Genomic DNA, 13,056 nt, shown 5'->3' with positions numbered 1-13,056 from the left:
TTCTTTGAGCATCTGGGACTTTGAGAAGGCTGTTGAGAAACTCAGCATATGGCCCTGCTAAAGATAGATACAGGCTCATGTCCACAGCAGGGAAGAGACACTGTTGGTCCTCAAACTGATCACTCTGTGCATTTTTTTCCAAGAACACTGGTGTTTATACATGAAGGCCTCATGCCAGGGTCAAAGGTAATCCAAAATGAACATATTTGATGAGCATCACAGCCTGCTTAGTAATGCCAGACAGTAAAGAGGAGAAAGTGGTGGTGGGGGGTCCTTGGAGAGTACTAATCAACATGTTCTCCTTTAGTTTTCAGAGCAGGCTTAGATGGCAACTCTATAAAATGCAGCTGCCATATGAAGAAATAGGAATGAAAAACTAAATACTAGATAGATGCTAGGCACTTCATTGAGTCTAGTAGAGTCTAGAAGGCCTTTATCTATGGCTATTGAAATAAGAGCCCAAGTAGATAATGTAGTCTCGTGGATTTGGGTTAACTATATGTGGTCACTGCAACTGCTTAGACTACTTTTCTTACTTAAAAAATTAGCCAATCTAGGCCATGTTTCAGTTGGTAAGCAAGTATGCACTTGCGAAGCAAGTATGAGGAGTTAGGTTGACCCATTACACCCACATAAAAATCCCAGTACAGTGGCACCAGTAATTGAAATGCTGGGGAGGCAGACACAGAAAAAAGCCTGGGGTTTGCTGCCCAGTTAATCTAGTCAATTAGTGACGTTCAGGTTCTGTGAGAGACCCTGAATACACGTGAAGAGTAATTGTAACATATTGTTTATTGGTCTTTGACTTCCACAGGTATGAACATGAATTCTCTCTCTCTCTCTCTCTCTCTCTCTCTCTCTCTCTCTCTCCACCTCATATAATCATGCATATACTATATGTTTTAATTTGTTTTCTGTTGCTCTGACAAACTCCATGACAAAAAGTAACTTGGGGGGAAGGAAGGGATTATTTTAACTTGTACTTCCAGATCATAGTCCATCACTGAGAAAAGTCAAAGCAGGAACTATAGCCAGAACTGTAGCAAAGACAATGGAGGAAGAATATTTACTCATATTTTCACAGGTTTCCTCAGCAAGCTTTTGTTTAAAGCCAGGGCCCACCTGCATGGTGCTGCCTACAATGGGCTGTGCCATCACATCAATTGCCAATAAAAACAATACTCCACAGAAATGGCCACTGGCCCATCTGCTCTAGACAATTCTTCAGTTGAGGTTCCCTCTTTCAAGGCAACTCTCCATTGTATCAAATTGGTAGTAATATATTGAAAGACCACAGAAGAGGTACTTTCGTAGAAGGAGACCCGCACCCAGGAATCAGCGAGACCACGAACTTGGATGCAAAAAAAGCAAGAGGCTTTATTACACGGGTACCCAGGGAAGCTTAGCTTCTGTTAGGCCAAGCGCGCCGAGCCCAGGAAGAGGGGTCCTTATATAGAAAAAAAGCACAGTACAGAAGCGAAAAGCATAGTTACAGAGATTCTATTGGACAATTTAATGAGGTGCAAAGTTATTTCAAATCAGCACTTTCTCAAGGTCTAGTAGTCAGGCGAAACGGCCTTGGCTTTACTTACCTTCTTCCGAGTCCAGATGGCTGACCTTGGGTCGGAGTGTTCCCCATCAAGCGGGGGCGCGGTGCCAGGCAGGCGTGCCGGGGACGCGAGCCCCATCGGGGTGAACCGGCTGGGGGGAAGTCGGTGGCCGGGCGCGCGTATGGGAGTGTCACCGAGTGTGCAAGAGAGGGAGAGAAAGGGCTAAGCCGTTCTGTGCTCATGGGCTGCTGGCTGGTCCCGGCTCACGTTCTGGGCCCGGCGGGGCCGGCCTCGCGTGGCAGCGGGGAAGTACAGGCCGGCGGAGGTGGGGATCGGGGATCGGGAAGTACAGGGGAGGATGCATCCGTGCGTGCCCCGCCAGCCGCCGACCGGAGGAGGAGGCAAACTTAAGAGAAAGAGCTAAGGGTGGGTCTTTCAATATAACCAGCAAACCATATAGTTGCTACTTCATCAGTAGAGATGCAATGAGAAAAAACCACATCCACAGGCAGACAAGCATACAAATTAATCATACTGAAAATGCACAGTGGAAAAACCTCAACCCTGGTAAGCATTGTACAGTACAAATGCAAGGGATTTGAGAAGAGTGAAAGATGTTAGACTTGATGTAAGCAGAAAGGTAGAAGAATTGTTTACAGGAACATTCAAACATAGAAATAGATTTTAAAAGGAGCTTCTAAAGCAAGCTTAAAATTGAAGAAACAGTGTCCTTATTAAATTTCCCTTCTATAGTAAGAAATTACCAATACGGAGTCAGGTAGAAATATAAGGGTATTTAATAGGGAAAAGCCTTACTTACAGAGCGAACCAGCCAGCCGGTGGTAGTCTGTACAGCAAGAAGCAAAGAGAAACCGAAACCGAAAACGCAGTCCCCCTACTCACTCTGACCACGCCCTCACAAGCCCTCAGGTACTCTTGTAGCCAGCCCCTAAGAAGGCGTGGCTACAGCTTCCCCTACAATTCCCCTTTTAGTCTAAAAGAGGATTAAAACTTAACAGTATAAAGGTAAAATATAAGAAGATAACTATCTATTTTAACTAAACCCTAAAGTCATAAACAATAGGAAGCTATTCCTAACTAGGTATATACACTATCCTAAGTGACAACAATGGGGAAAGGGGGCGTAGCATTTTCCAAGTTACTTCCTGCTGAAATGGGACGATGATAGTCATGTGGGGTCCTGTAGAAAGAAAATGTTAGTATCCAGTCCATGTTAGATGGGATTCACTTGATTGAAGATCTCGCTTGAAATCCTCAACTTGATTGAAGTCAGTACCCGAACCTCTGGCCGGAGTGTCAGCTGAAATGGAGCAAGTTGGATCCAGTGCAGTCGAGGAGCTGTGGCCCATTTTCTTTCCAGGGTGTCCAGGGATTGCTGTCAGGCAGGTCTTCATTGGCTGTGTGGGACTCAAACATGAACAGTTAGCAGAGAAATGTTTGCTTGTGTATGTACACATGCTAGGGAATGCAACCATGAGAGCATAACAATTATGAAAGGGTGTACACCTTGAGAGAAAGATCCAAGAAAAGACAAAGACAGTCCCCAAATTCTTCTTTTATTCTGTATTACATCAATTGGCTTCTTGATACAACACAGAAACACTAAAGCTTAGTTAAATAATGTGCTTGGATTTTAGAGGAGGAAAGCCAAATCCACCTCTAAATCCAGCATTGGTTTAATTGAATAGGGACTAGGAAATAAAGAGTTTTTTGAGAGACAGCTGTAAAGTTTACCGTATGGCACATTCCTTCTATTTGATGGTTATAGCTACCTTGTCTTCTTAAGTATCTACCCATGCAGTGTCCTTTGCCTTCTGAAGATGAGTTTTCCTGTGAAGATAAAAGCAAAAATTATAGGGGAAGCTGTAGCCAGCCCCTAAGAAGGCGTGGCTACAGCTTCCCCTACACTTCCCTTTCCTTTGGGAGGTTTCTATTTAGTTTATAAGATATACCTTAGTAGAATACCTGTCATTTGTCCTTGTCGAGAGGTTTTTCCTTTTCCAGTCGAATCTTGATCAACTTTGATGGTATCCAAAGTTTTTCTTCTCCTGTAGAAACCAATGCAAAACCCCTACCCCAACGTAATACATGTCCTGGTTTCCATGCAGAGGTTAGTACATCTTTGAAGTATACTGGCTGATTGAGTTCAGCAGTTTTTTCCGTAGTCCAGTGTCTTTCTGCAGCTGTTTGTCCTTTTTCATTGGCATTAAGAAAGTTTAGTGTTAATAAAGCATTATGCAACCTATGTTTGGGGGGTTTAGTCTTCCAAGCTTGTTTGTTGAGCATCTCCTTAAGTGTTCTATTAGATCGCTCAACCACTGCTTGTCCTGTAGGATTGTGTGGTATACCAGTAACATGCTTTATGTTATAATATTTGAAAAATTGTTCCAATTTCATAGAGACATATGCTGGAGCATTGTCAGTTTTTATTTGTGCAGGTATACCCATAACTGCCATCACCTCTAGCAGGTGTATAATAACAGAATCAGCTTTTTCAGAGTTAAGAGCAGTAGCCCATTGGAACCCTGAGAATGTGTCTATGGTATGATGCACATATTTCAAATTTCCAAACTCTGCAAAGTGAAAGACATCCATCTGCCAAACCTCATTTCTCCGAATGCCCTTAGGATTACAACCTGCTGGCAATGGAGTTTGATTATAAAAGGAACAAGTAGGACAGTTTTTCACTATCTCCTTGGCTTGTTGCCAAGTGATAGAGAAGTCCTTTTTCAAACCTTTGCTATTTACATGATGTTTCTTATGAAATTCTGAGGCTTCTAGCACACTTCCAATTAATAAACGATCAATCTCATCATTGCCTTGTGCTAGTGGGCCAGGCAGACCCGTATGGGATCTGATATGTGTAATATACATAGGATTACTTCTGTTTCTGATAGTTTCCTGTAATTGTAAAAACAGAGAAGTTAATTCTGTATTATCAGGAACAAATTCTGCAGTCTCAATATGTAACACGACTCTCTCTGCATACTGAGAATCAGTAACTATATTAAGAGGTTCTGTAAAATCCTTAAGTACCATGAGAATTGCATATAATTCTGCCTTCTGTACAGATGTATATGGACTTTGAACTACTTTACTTACCTCACCTGCTTTATAACCTGCCTTACCTGATTTGTTGGCATCAGTGTAGAAGGTAAGAACTCCAGAAATGGGAGTTTGTCTTACAATATGTGGAAGAATCCAGACTGTCTTTTTTATGAATTTAATTCTGTCAGTTTTGGGATAGTTGTTGCTAATTGTTCCCAAAAAGTCAGTAAGAGCTATTTGCCAATATTCATTATCTTTCCATAAGGAAGAAATTTCTTCATTAGTTAAAGGTACTATAATTTCTGCTGGATCTTTTCCAGTCAGCTGGCGAAGTCTTAATTTACCCTTTAAAATCAAATCAGAAATCTTTTCTATATATGTCTTTAACTTTTTATTCTGTTTATGTGGCAGAAATATCCATTCCAATATAGTGTCTTCCCTCTGCATCAGAATTCCAGAAGGGTATTCTCTGGATGGCAAGATAACCAGAATACAGTCTAAATTAAGGTTTATCCGATCTACATGTGCATTCAATATTCTGTTTTCTACCCATTGTAACTCTTTTTCTGCCTCATCAGATAATATTCTAGGACTGTTTAGGTCCTTATCACCTTTAAGGGCCATTTTTAAATGCTTTAAGTCATGTCCTTCTACACCAATAATTGTCTGTAATTGAGAAATTTCCCCTAATAATTTCTGAAGAGAATTAAGAGTTTGATACCGATCTCTCCTAATTTGTACCTTTTGAGGTCTGATTCTCTGTAAGTCTATCTTGTAACCTAAATAGTTAATAGAATTTCCTCTTTGTATCTTTTCTGGTGCAATCTGTAATCCCCAACGAGGCAGAACTTCCTTCACCATTTCAAACATACGTTCCAAAGTTTCCTTATTAGAATCTGATAAAAGAATATCATCCATGTAATGATAAACAAGAGATTGTGGAAATTTCTTACGAATTACTCCCAAAGGTTGCTGTACAAAGTGTTGACACAAAGTAGGGCTATTTAGCATTCCTTGTGGCAAAACCCTCCATTGATATCTCCTAACTGGCTGTGAATTATTAAGAGTTGGTACAGTAAATGCAAATTTTTCTCTATCATTTTCCTGTAACGGTATTGTGAAAAAACAGTCTTTTAGATCAATGACTATGATAGGCCATCCTTTAGGTATTAAGGAAGGTAATGGCATTCCAGGTTGCAGAGAGCCCATTGGTTGAATTACCTTATTTATAGCTCTCAGGTCTGTCAGCATTCTCCACTTACCTGACTTCTTTTTGATGACAAAGACAGGAGAATTCCAAGGACTGGTAGATTCCTCTATGTGTCCAGCATCTAGCTGTTCCTGTACTAACTTTTCTAAAGCCTCTAGCTTCTCAGAGGTCATAGGCCATTGTCCTACCCAAACTGGTTCATCTGTAAGCCACTTCAATGGCAGGGCCTTTGGCTCCTCTGAAGGTCCATCATTTGTACCTAGTTTCTGTACAGCATGGATGGTTGGTAACCGTTTTCCATAGCGTCTTACCAGATCTTTTTCATAATTTGTATCTGACACTGGAGGAATATTAATCTGAGTATTCCATTGCTGTAAGAGATCACGACCCCAGAGATTTATAGCTATATCTGCCACGTATGGTTTCAGTATCCCTTTCTGTCCTTCCGGTCCAATGCAGACCACTGAGTTAACACTCTGTCGAACTCTAGATAGAGTTCCAATTCCTAAAAATTGTACATTTGCCTCTCTAAGAGGCCATTTCTGAGGCCAAGACTTTTGAGTAATAATAGTTACATCCGCCCCAGTGTCCACTAAGCCAGAAATAACTTTATTATTAATTTTAACTTTTAACTGAGGCCTTTTATCATTAATAGAAGCTTGCCAAAATATGCGTTTCTCATTTTGTCCATTCACACTTGATTCTTCATCACTATTCAAACTACCATCTAGAGCAATATCTTTTTTCACAATATGCAAAGTACTATCTATTGTTCCTGTGAGAGATTGTCTTCCACTGCTATTGGGAATGACCTGACCTTTCTCGATGTGGGGGACTTCTTGAGGCCCCCCTCGGGGTTTCCCGACCTTAAGGGGTTTCCTTGTATGTCCCTGGTCGATCTACATTCATTGGTCCAGTGTCTGCCCTTACCACATCTTCTACACAATCCAGAAGGCAGTGGCCTTCCATATGAGGCATTGTTAGAATTCATTTGTCTACAATTTCTCTTAGTATGTCCCATTTTACCACAGTTGAAACATCTAGGTTCCTGGAGCCTTCGTGGTCTCCAGGGGAAGGCTCTTCCTACCCAAGGTTCTGGTTCATAGTAGTAGTAACCTCTAGCCTCTTGGTATCTATGTTGACCTCTGTAAGGTGCTTCTCCTTGCCAAGCCCTTACATCCTCACCTCTAGACCTTTTAATTTCCTGTTGCCGTTTTAAACCTTTGGAGATGGCTTCTCCTACCCAAGCTCCAGTATCTTGCACATTATAGTCAATGTTGGCTGCATACAAAACCCATTCTTCTAGCAGAGCTGATCTGATCTTTAAAGGCAAAAGTATTCTTTTGCATATAGGGTTTGCATTTTCATAAGCTATTGTATATATAATTGATTGTCTTGTTTCTGGATCTGTTACCTGTAATTCTACTGCCCTAGTTAACCTTTGTAAGAAGTCCTGGAACTGTTCTGTAGGTCCCTGTTCTATTCTGGTATAAGCTTCTAGACGTTCTCCTGGCTCACGAACCTTATCCCAGGCATTTAATGCTGCTTTCCTGCAAAGAGACAGTATATCGTCATCATATTCAGCCTGAACCTGTGGGTCAGCATAAATACCCTGACCAAGAAGCTTATCTAGAGGCGCTTCAAAACCTTCCTTTATGCCCTGACGTTCAAGGAGCTTTGCCTCTTCCCTTACCAATGCCTTCCACTGGATTTGGCATGAATTCTCAAGTACAGCTGCTACCAATCGTTCCCAATCTGTGGGTGTCACCCTGTTAAAGGTTGCCCATGAATGTAATAGCTGTTTTACGTATGGGCTATGGAGACCATATGAGACAACTGATTCTTTAATATTCTTAAGATCCTTCGGCTGTATAGGTTGCCATTCATAAACCATTCGTCCATGAGGGTGTTTCTTAGAAGCTGGCTTTTCTACCATGGTAGCTGGGTACACTAATGGTGTACGAGTAACAACCTTAGAAGAATAGTCACGATACCTGGGTGGAGTAGGTGCCTGGGATTGGAGTGATTCTGCTTCTGAGGCATCCCACTGATCTTTAAGCCTAGCAATGATATCCTTTTGAAAAGTTTCAATCTCCTTAATCATAAAAGATTCCAAGCACGTTAGTGAATCTGTAAATTGCTCTAACTGCTCATCTACACGTTTTTCTAGGTCTTTCATATGATCATCCTTAGACAGCATCTGGATGGCATGGAAACTGCCTTCTAGGTATTGGAGTCTAGATTCCAGGTCATGATTTGCTGATTTTGAGTCCTCAGCAATCGACCGTATGGACCTATGTAATCTGTCAGCCCTGTACTGTAAATTATCTTCCAAACATTCAAATCTAGACTCAAACTTCTGATCTGCTACCTTGGATGCTTCAATGACTGATTGAATGGCATTGTCCAATTCTTCAACCCTATGCTGGGTATTTTGCACCGTTGCATCTAGTTGATGAGTAACATTGCCTATCTGAGTTTCTAGCTGGCTACAGATATTCTTTAGCTGGTCATGGTCTTCTGACAGCCTAGCCTCTAAGGCCTCAGACATGGAGGATCTCTCTGTGTTTATCTTATCATAAATACGCTGTATCTCATCAGACAGCTCTGTCTTTAGTGTATTGGACACAGAGCCAAGCTTATCATCCAATTTCTGTTCCACTTGCTGCACAATTGTGGTCTGACCTAATCGTAAAGCTGTTATTTCCTGCAAGCAGGTGGTGAGGTTATCCTTATCCCTATTCCTGTGTCCTCTGGCTAGTAATACTATTTGTACCAGCAAGCTAACTGCCATTATGGCATATAGGCCAGTAATTGGCACATTAACATCCTCCTCAAACAGTGAATTCACGTAATAAGCAAAAATATTACCAATTTTAGCAAATGATAAATATTCCGCCATAATTTTACCTGATTTCTACTCCAGATGCAGTAAATATATTTGATCAGCAGGTAGCACAGGCGTTCAGTTATTCCGAGGTGTTTGGCAGCAGTCGGTCAGCGGTGGAGAGAGGTCACAAAAGCGGCTGCGCTTATCTTAGAGAGTATACGGCCTTGCGGCTACAACCACTGAAACAGATTCGGGCTTTCCCGCAGGCCAGGGGAAGCCACAGCTGAAAGCGGAGGCCTACCTGGACTCTAGGCAGCTAGAAACTGTCTCTGAGCTGGGTGGATGGTTCTGAGCAGCTCAGCAGCAGTGGGTCGGCTGCTAGCCGGGAACGCCTGTGGAGAGTGGGTGCTTTCCGGGCTTAGGCGGAGGGCCCGATGGAACCCACAGCCTGTCCCAAATGGGGTGTGGGTTTCCAATATCCCGCTTCTGACACCAGATATAGTAAGAAATTACCAATACGGAGTCAGGTAGAAATATAAGGGTATTTAATAGGGAAAAGCCTTACTTACAGAGCGAACCAGCCAGCCGGTGGTAGTCTGTACAGCAAGAAGCAAAGAGAAACCGAAACCGAAAACGCAGTCCCCCTACTCACTCTGACCACGCCCTCACAAGCCCTCAGGTACTCTTGTAGCCAGCCCCTAAGAAGGCGTGGCTACAGCTTCCCCTACACCCTTCTTTATACTTCTGAAAGTACAACATTTCCTAGCCATGGAATTACTGGAAAACCTCATAAAAATATTAAGTCTAAACTTCCAGACTGTCCACAGATGTAAGGAGACTGCAAAAGGGATGCAGAACTTCAGAGTTCAAGGGTTGAGAGAAGAAACCATGCAGAAGGTTTGACTTATGAAAAGGCCAGCTTGTTTCAGTCCCCTGCAACCTCCAACACTAGCAGATGGGTAAAAGTGCTGGGTTCCAGTGAGTTAGGAAAAACACTGAAATGCAGAGATAAATTATACAAACTACCTCAAGGAAACAATTTCTTAGGAATACCCTAAGTTAAGCTTAGGTTTGCTGATTATGGAAAGTAGAGAAAAGCTTCCCAATTAACAATATCCCAACCTGTATCTAGCACACCTTTTGCAGTGCTGCATGGATGTCATTTGCTATTATAAAGGATTTTCTCCTAATGGCAACTTTAATAAGGAATTTTAATCATGAAAAGATATTGACATTTTCCAATGAATTTTTACTATATCAAATGAGAAAAGTCTACTGGTTTCCCCCTTATTCTTTAACCGTGATGAATTAAATTGATTAATCTTATTGCCAAGTCTTGCTTTTTACTTCTTGTCCATCAAGAAGTAAAGATGCTCTGTTCCACAGTCTCCCACATCATGATGCTCTTCCAAATGCAATGAACCATGAAATAAAACTTCAGAAAACATGTGAAAGAATAAGACATACGTAGGTACTTTTTCCTCAGCTGTTTCTTGGGTGTTTTCAACTCACAAAGAGAACAGACAGGAAGCCCCGTAGACTTAGATGACCTGATAGATTTACAGATGCATTTGTTTTCTCTTGTTGTTTATATCCTTAGTAATGATACTTTGTATGGAACTCCAAAAAAAAAAAAAAAAATACAAGGCAAACTCCTCCTCAGTTGGCTATGATAGCTTCTAGTAGACAAATCTGGAATTTAGTGAATTGATACTAAATATATGGATTTTACTATCCTGAGGAGGTAAAAACCTTTGCTGAAACTATTTCCAGGTGCTCAGAGTAAGCCTATATCCATGGTCTTCCAGCAGGAACACGTCATTCCATTCCAAATTTGTAAGTTTTGAGTTTTATAGTATTTGAAATGGTCACTGTGTATTGGGTACTGGCATAAAACATGGCATGAGTGCATGTCAGAGGATAACTTTGTGTAGTGGATTCTTTACCTCTACTTTTACGTGGTATCTGGTCCCAACTTTTGCCAGCCCCATCCTGCCTGTCATGATGTAACCAAATTGGAGTTCCAAAAATCTTCAGAATTTACCAATCACTGTGTAACAGTTTCCTCAGAGATTGAAACATTCTTTCTTTAATGGTGCCCCTTAAGCAGAAAGGTAAACAACTCAGGAAATCCCTGAAGCTGAGCAGATGTTCGATCCTTCTCAAAGTAAACAATAAACCCTGCTGAGAGCACACCCCAGACAAAAGTTTAAAAGAAGACTCAATAAAAAATAAAAGAAAATAAAAAGCTACAAGGAAGACACAAGGAAGCCAAGATGCAAAGAAGTCTTTGCAGCCAGACCACCTGCCTTGAAGAAGCAGAAACCAGCTAAGCGGCAGGGTGAGAAAGTCAAGGAGCCAACCAATGACAGGACAGGCTCCTAGTAGCCCTGCCAGGGGCCAGGCCTCAGTTTCTGTTTACTGAAACTGAACAAACTGTTTCTGTAGGGACCACAACTCAGAGGCATCCAATCAATACCCACCCGGCAACCTTATGCAATCTCAAGATAACTGAAGATAGCTTTTCCCACCCTGCTGCTGGAAAGTCCCTAACATCTAAGCCATCAACTAATCCTTTAGCAACCCACAAACTTTGTGTTTAAACCTACCAAACTGTGATAAAGAAATTAAAAGGACCCTAACTAAGCAAGAAACCTCTAACCCTAAGCTATGAGACAGGAGGCCACAGTAGTTCCAAAAAAAAAGAAAAGGGAATGTCAGCAAATCACCAACTGTGTAAACAACTGCCCCTTGATCATTGTCTCTAAGAAAACTAGGAAGTAGATGGCCTCTTGATTTGCCAATCATAAATCCCCCAGACCACAGGACATGTTAATCAGCCCACATCTAAAACAAACGACAGTTACAGCTTCTTTGCTCAATACCTATTGTCTTGTGGTGACCTTGTATAAAAACTTTGTAACCTTCCATAAAACTTTGTAACCTTGCATGAAACTTTGTAATTTTGCTTGAAACTTTGAGACAAGAGATCATGGGTCTCATGTCCCCCTTCCCCTTTTTGACTTCCCCCTTTGCTCTTTATACCTTGCACTTGTGGTTCAGGGCTTCATCTCTCCTGACAGAGTGAAGCTCCAGCCAGCAGGTTTTCCTTGGAAATAAAAACTTTCTTGTACTTGCATTTGGGTGAGATGGCTCCTTAAAGCCTTGGGTCCCTCTCTTATTGGGCACAACACAATGAAAACCTAGACTAACTTCCTCTCCCTGTATTTTCCCTAATCTTGCTTAAATGGAACCTTAGGGCTTCTCTCAGGGTCACCACCATTGGTTCAATTGCTGAATGGTGGACCCCTTGCATGCACAGAAAAATAAATGCCCTTTTTCATTACATAGGGACTTGTGGTTTTTTGAAGGACTTCTTGTGGACCCTAAAACAAGGAAGATTTTTAGATCAACCAAGACAACTGGAAAGGACATGCCTAATATGTTGAGCTGCCTGCAGGCTGTACACTGTGCTGCAGGTTCCCACATTTCATGAGTTGTCACCCATACAGGGTGGGCTTTGGTGATGCAGCCCCTGTAGACTTGAGTCACTTCTGTTCTTCTAAGTAAACCCTCAGCCACATTCATGTAAGTAACCCCAATAAAATGAATTGGTTCTCCAATTAGGTGGGCTTTGTTGGGAGCCATACTTTGGCCTGTCATGGGCTTCCTTTCTGTGGTGAGTAAATGTGTGTGGTACATCTTTTTAGAAAAAGTCTTGTCCCAAAACATCTATATCAGTCATACACATAATGAACTAAATTGCTGGGAAGCAGACATTGAACTCAGGCATCATGCTTGTGTAGGAACTGCTTCATCCACTGCATCATCTAACTGACCAATTCAAAATACTTTTAACATTCTATGTGACCTTTAAAAGTTATCCTGATTAAAGTTAGCAATAATAATTCTTTATATTAAAACTGTTGTACTTACCATGCACTTTTTTTGATTGCACTCTGATACAGAGATAAAACTGAGATGAGGAAATCAGTCTTGATTAAAAAAAGTGACTGCTAGGACATTAACAGAGACATTTTAGGGAAATAATCAGAGTGGAAAATTAATTCAAAAAGAGAAAAAAACCCACAGACAGCTTTGAAGGTTCTTAGCAAGAAGATCAAGACCATACAAGGAACAGGGAAAACTCTCCATCAAGTCTGGGAGAACTGCAGTTGATATGGGTAAGCCTTAGTAAATTAAAGCTGTTTCCCCAACTATCAAGGTTTCTCCAAAAGACAACAATGGGATTTCCTACACACAGGAGTAAAAAAGAAAATCAGAAAATGATTGCCAAGCATTAAAACAGAGAAATTAATTTAAGTGTATTTGGGTACGTATTAAAGTGTACAGAGCTCTAGAGTTCACAAGCCACAGAGGAGAGGTGAAAGAATTCA

This window comes from Cricetulus griseus, chromosome 7 (assembly GCF_003668045.3).
Source record: "Cricetulus griseus strain 17A/GY chromosome 7, alternate assembly CriGri-PICRH-1.0, whole genome shotgun sequence".
Lineage (NCBI taxonomy): Eukaryota > Metazoa > Chordata > Mammalia > Rodentia > Cricetidae > Cricetulus > Cricetulus griseus.
Note: the sequence above shows the minus strand (reverse complement) of the source record.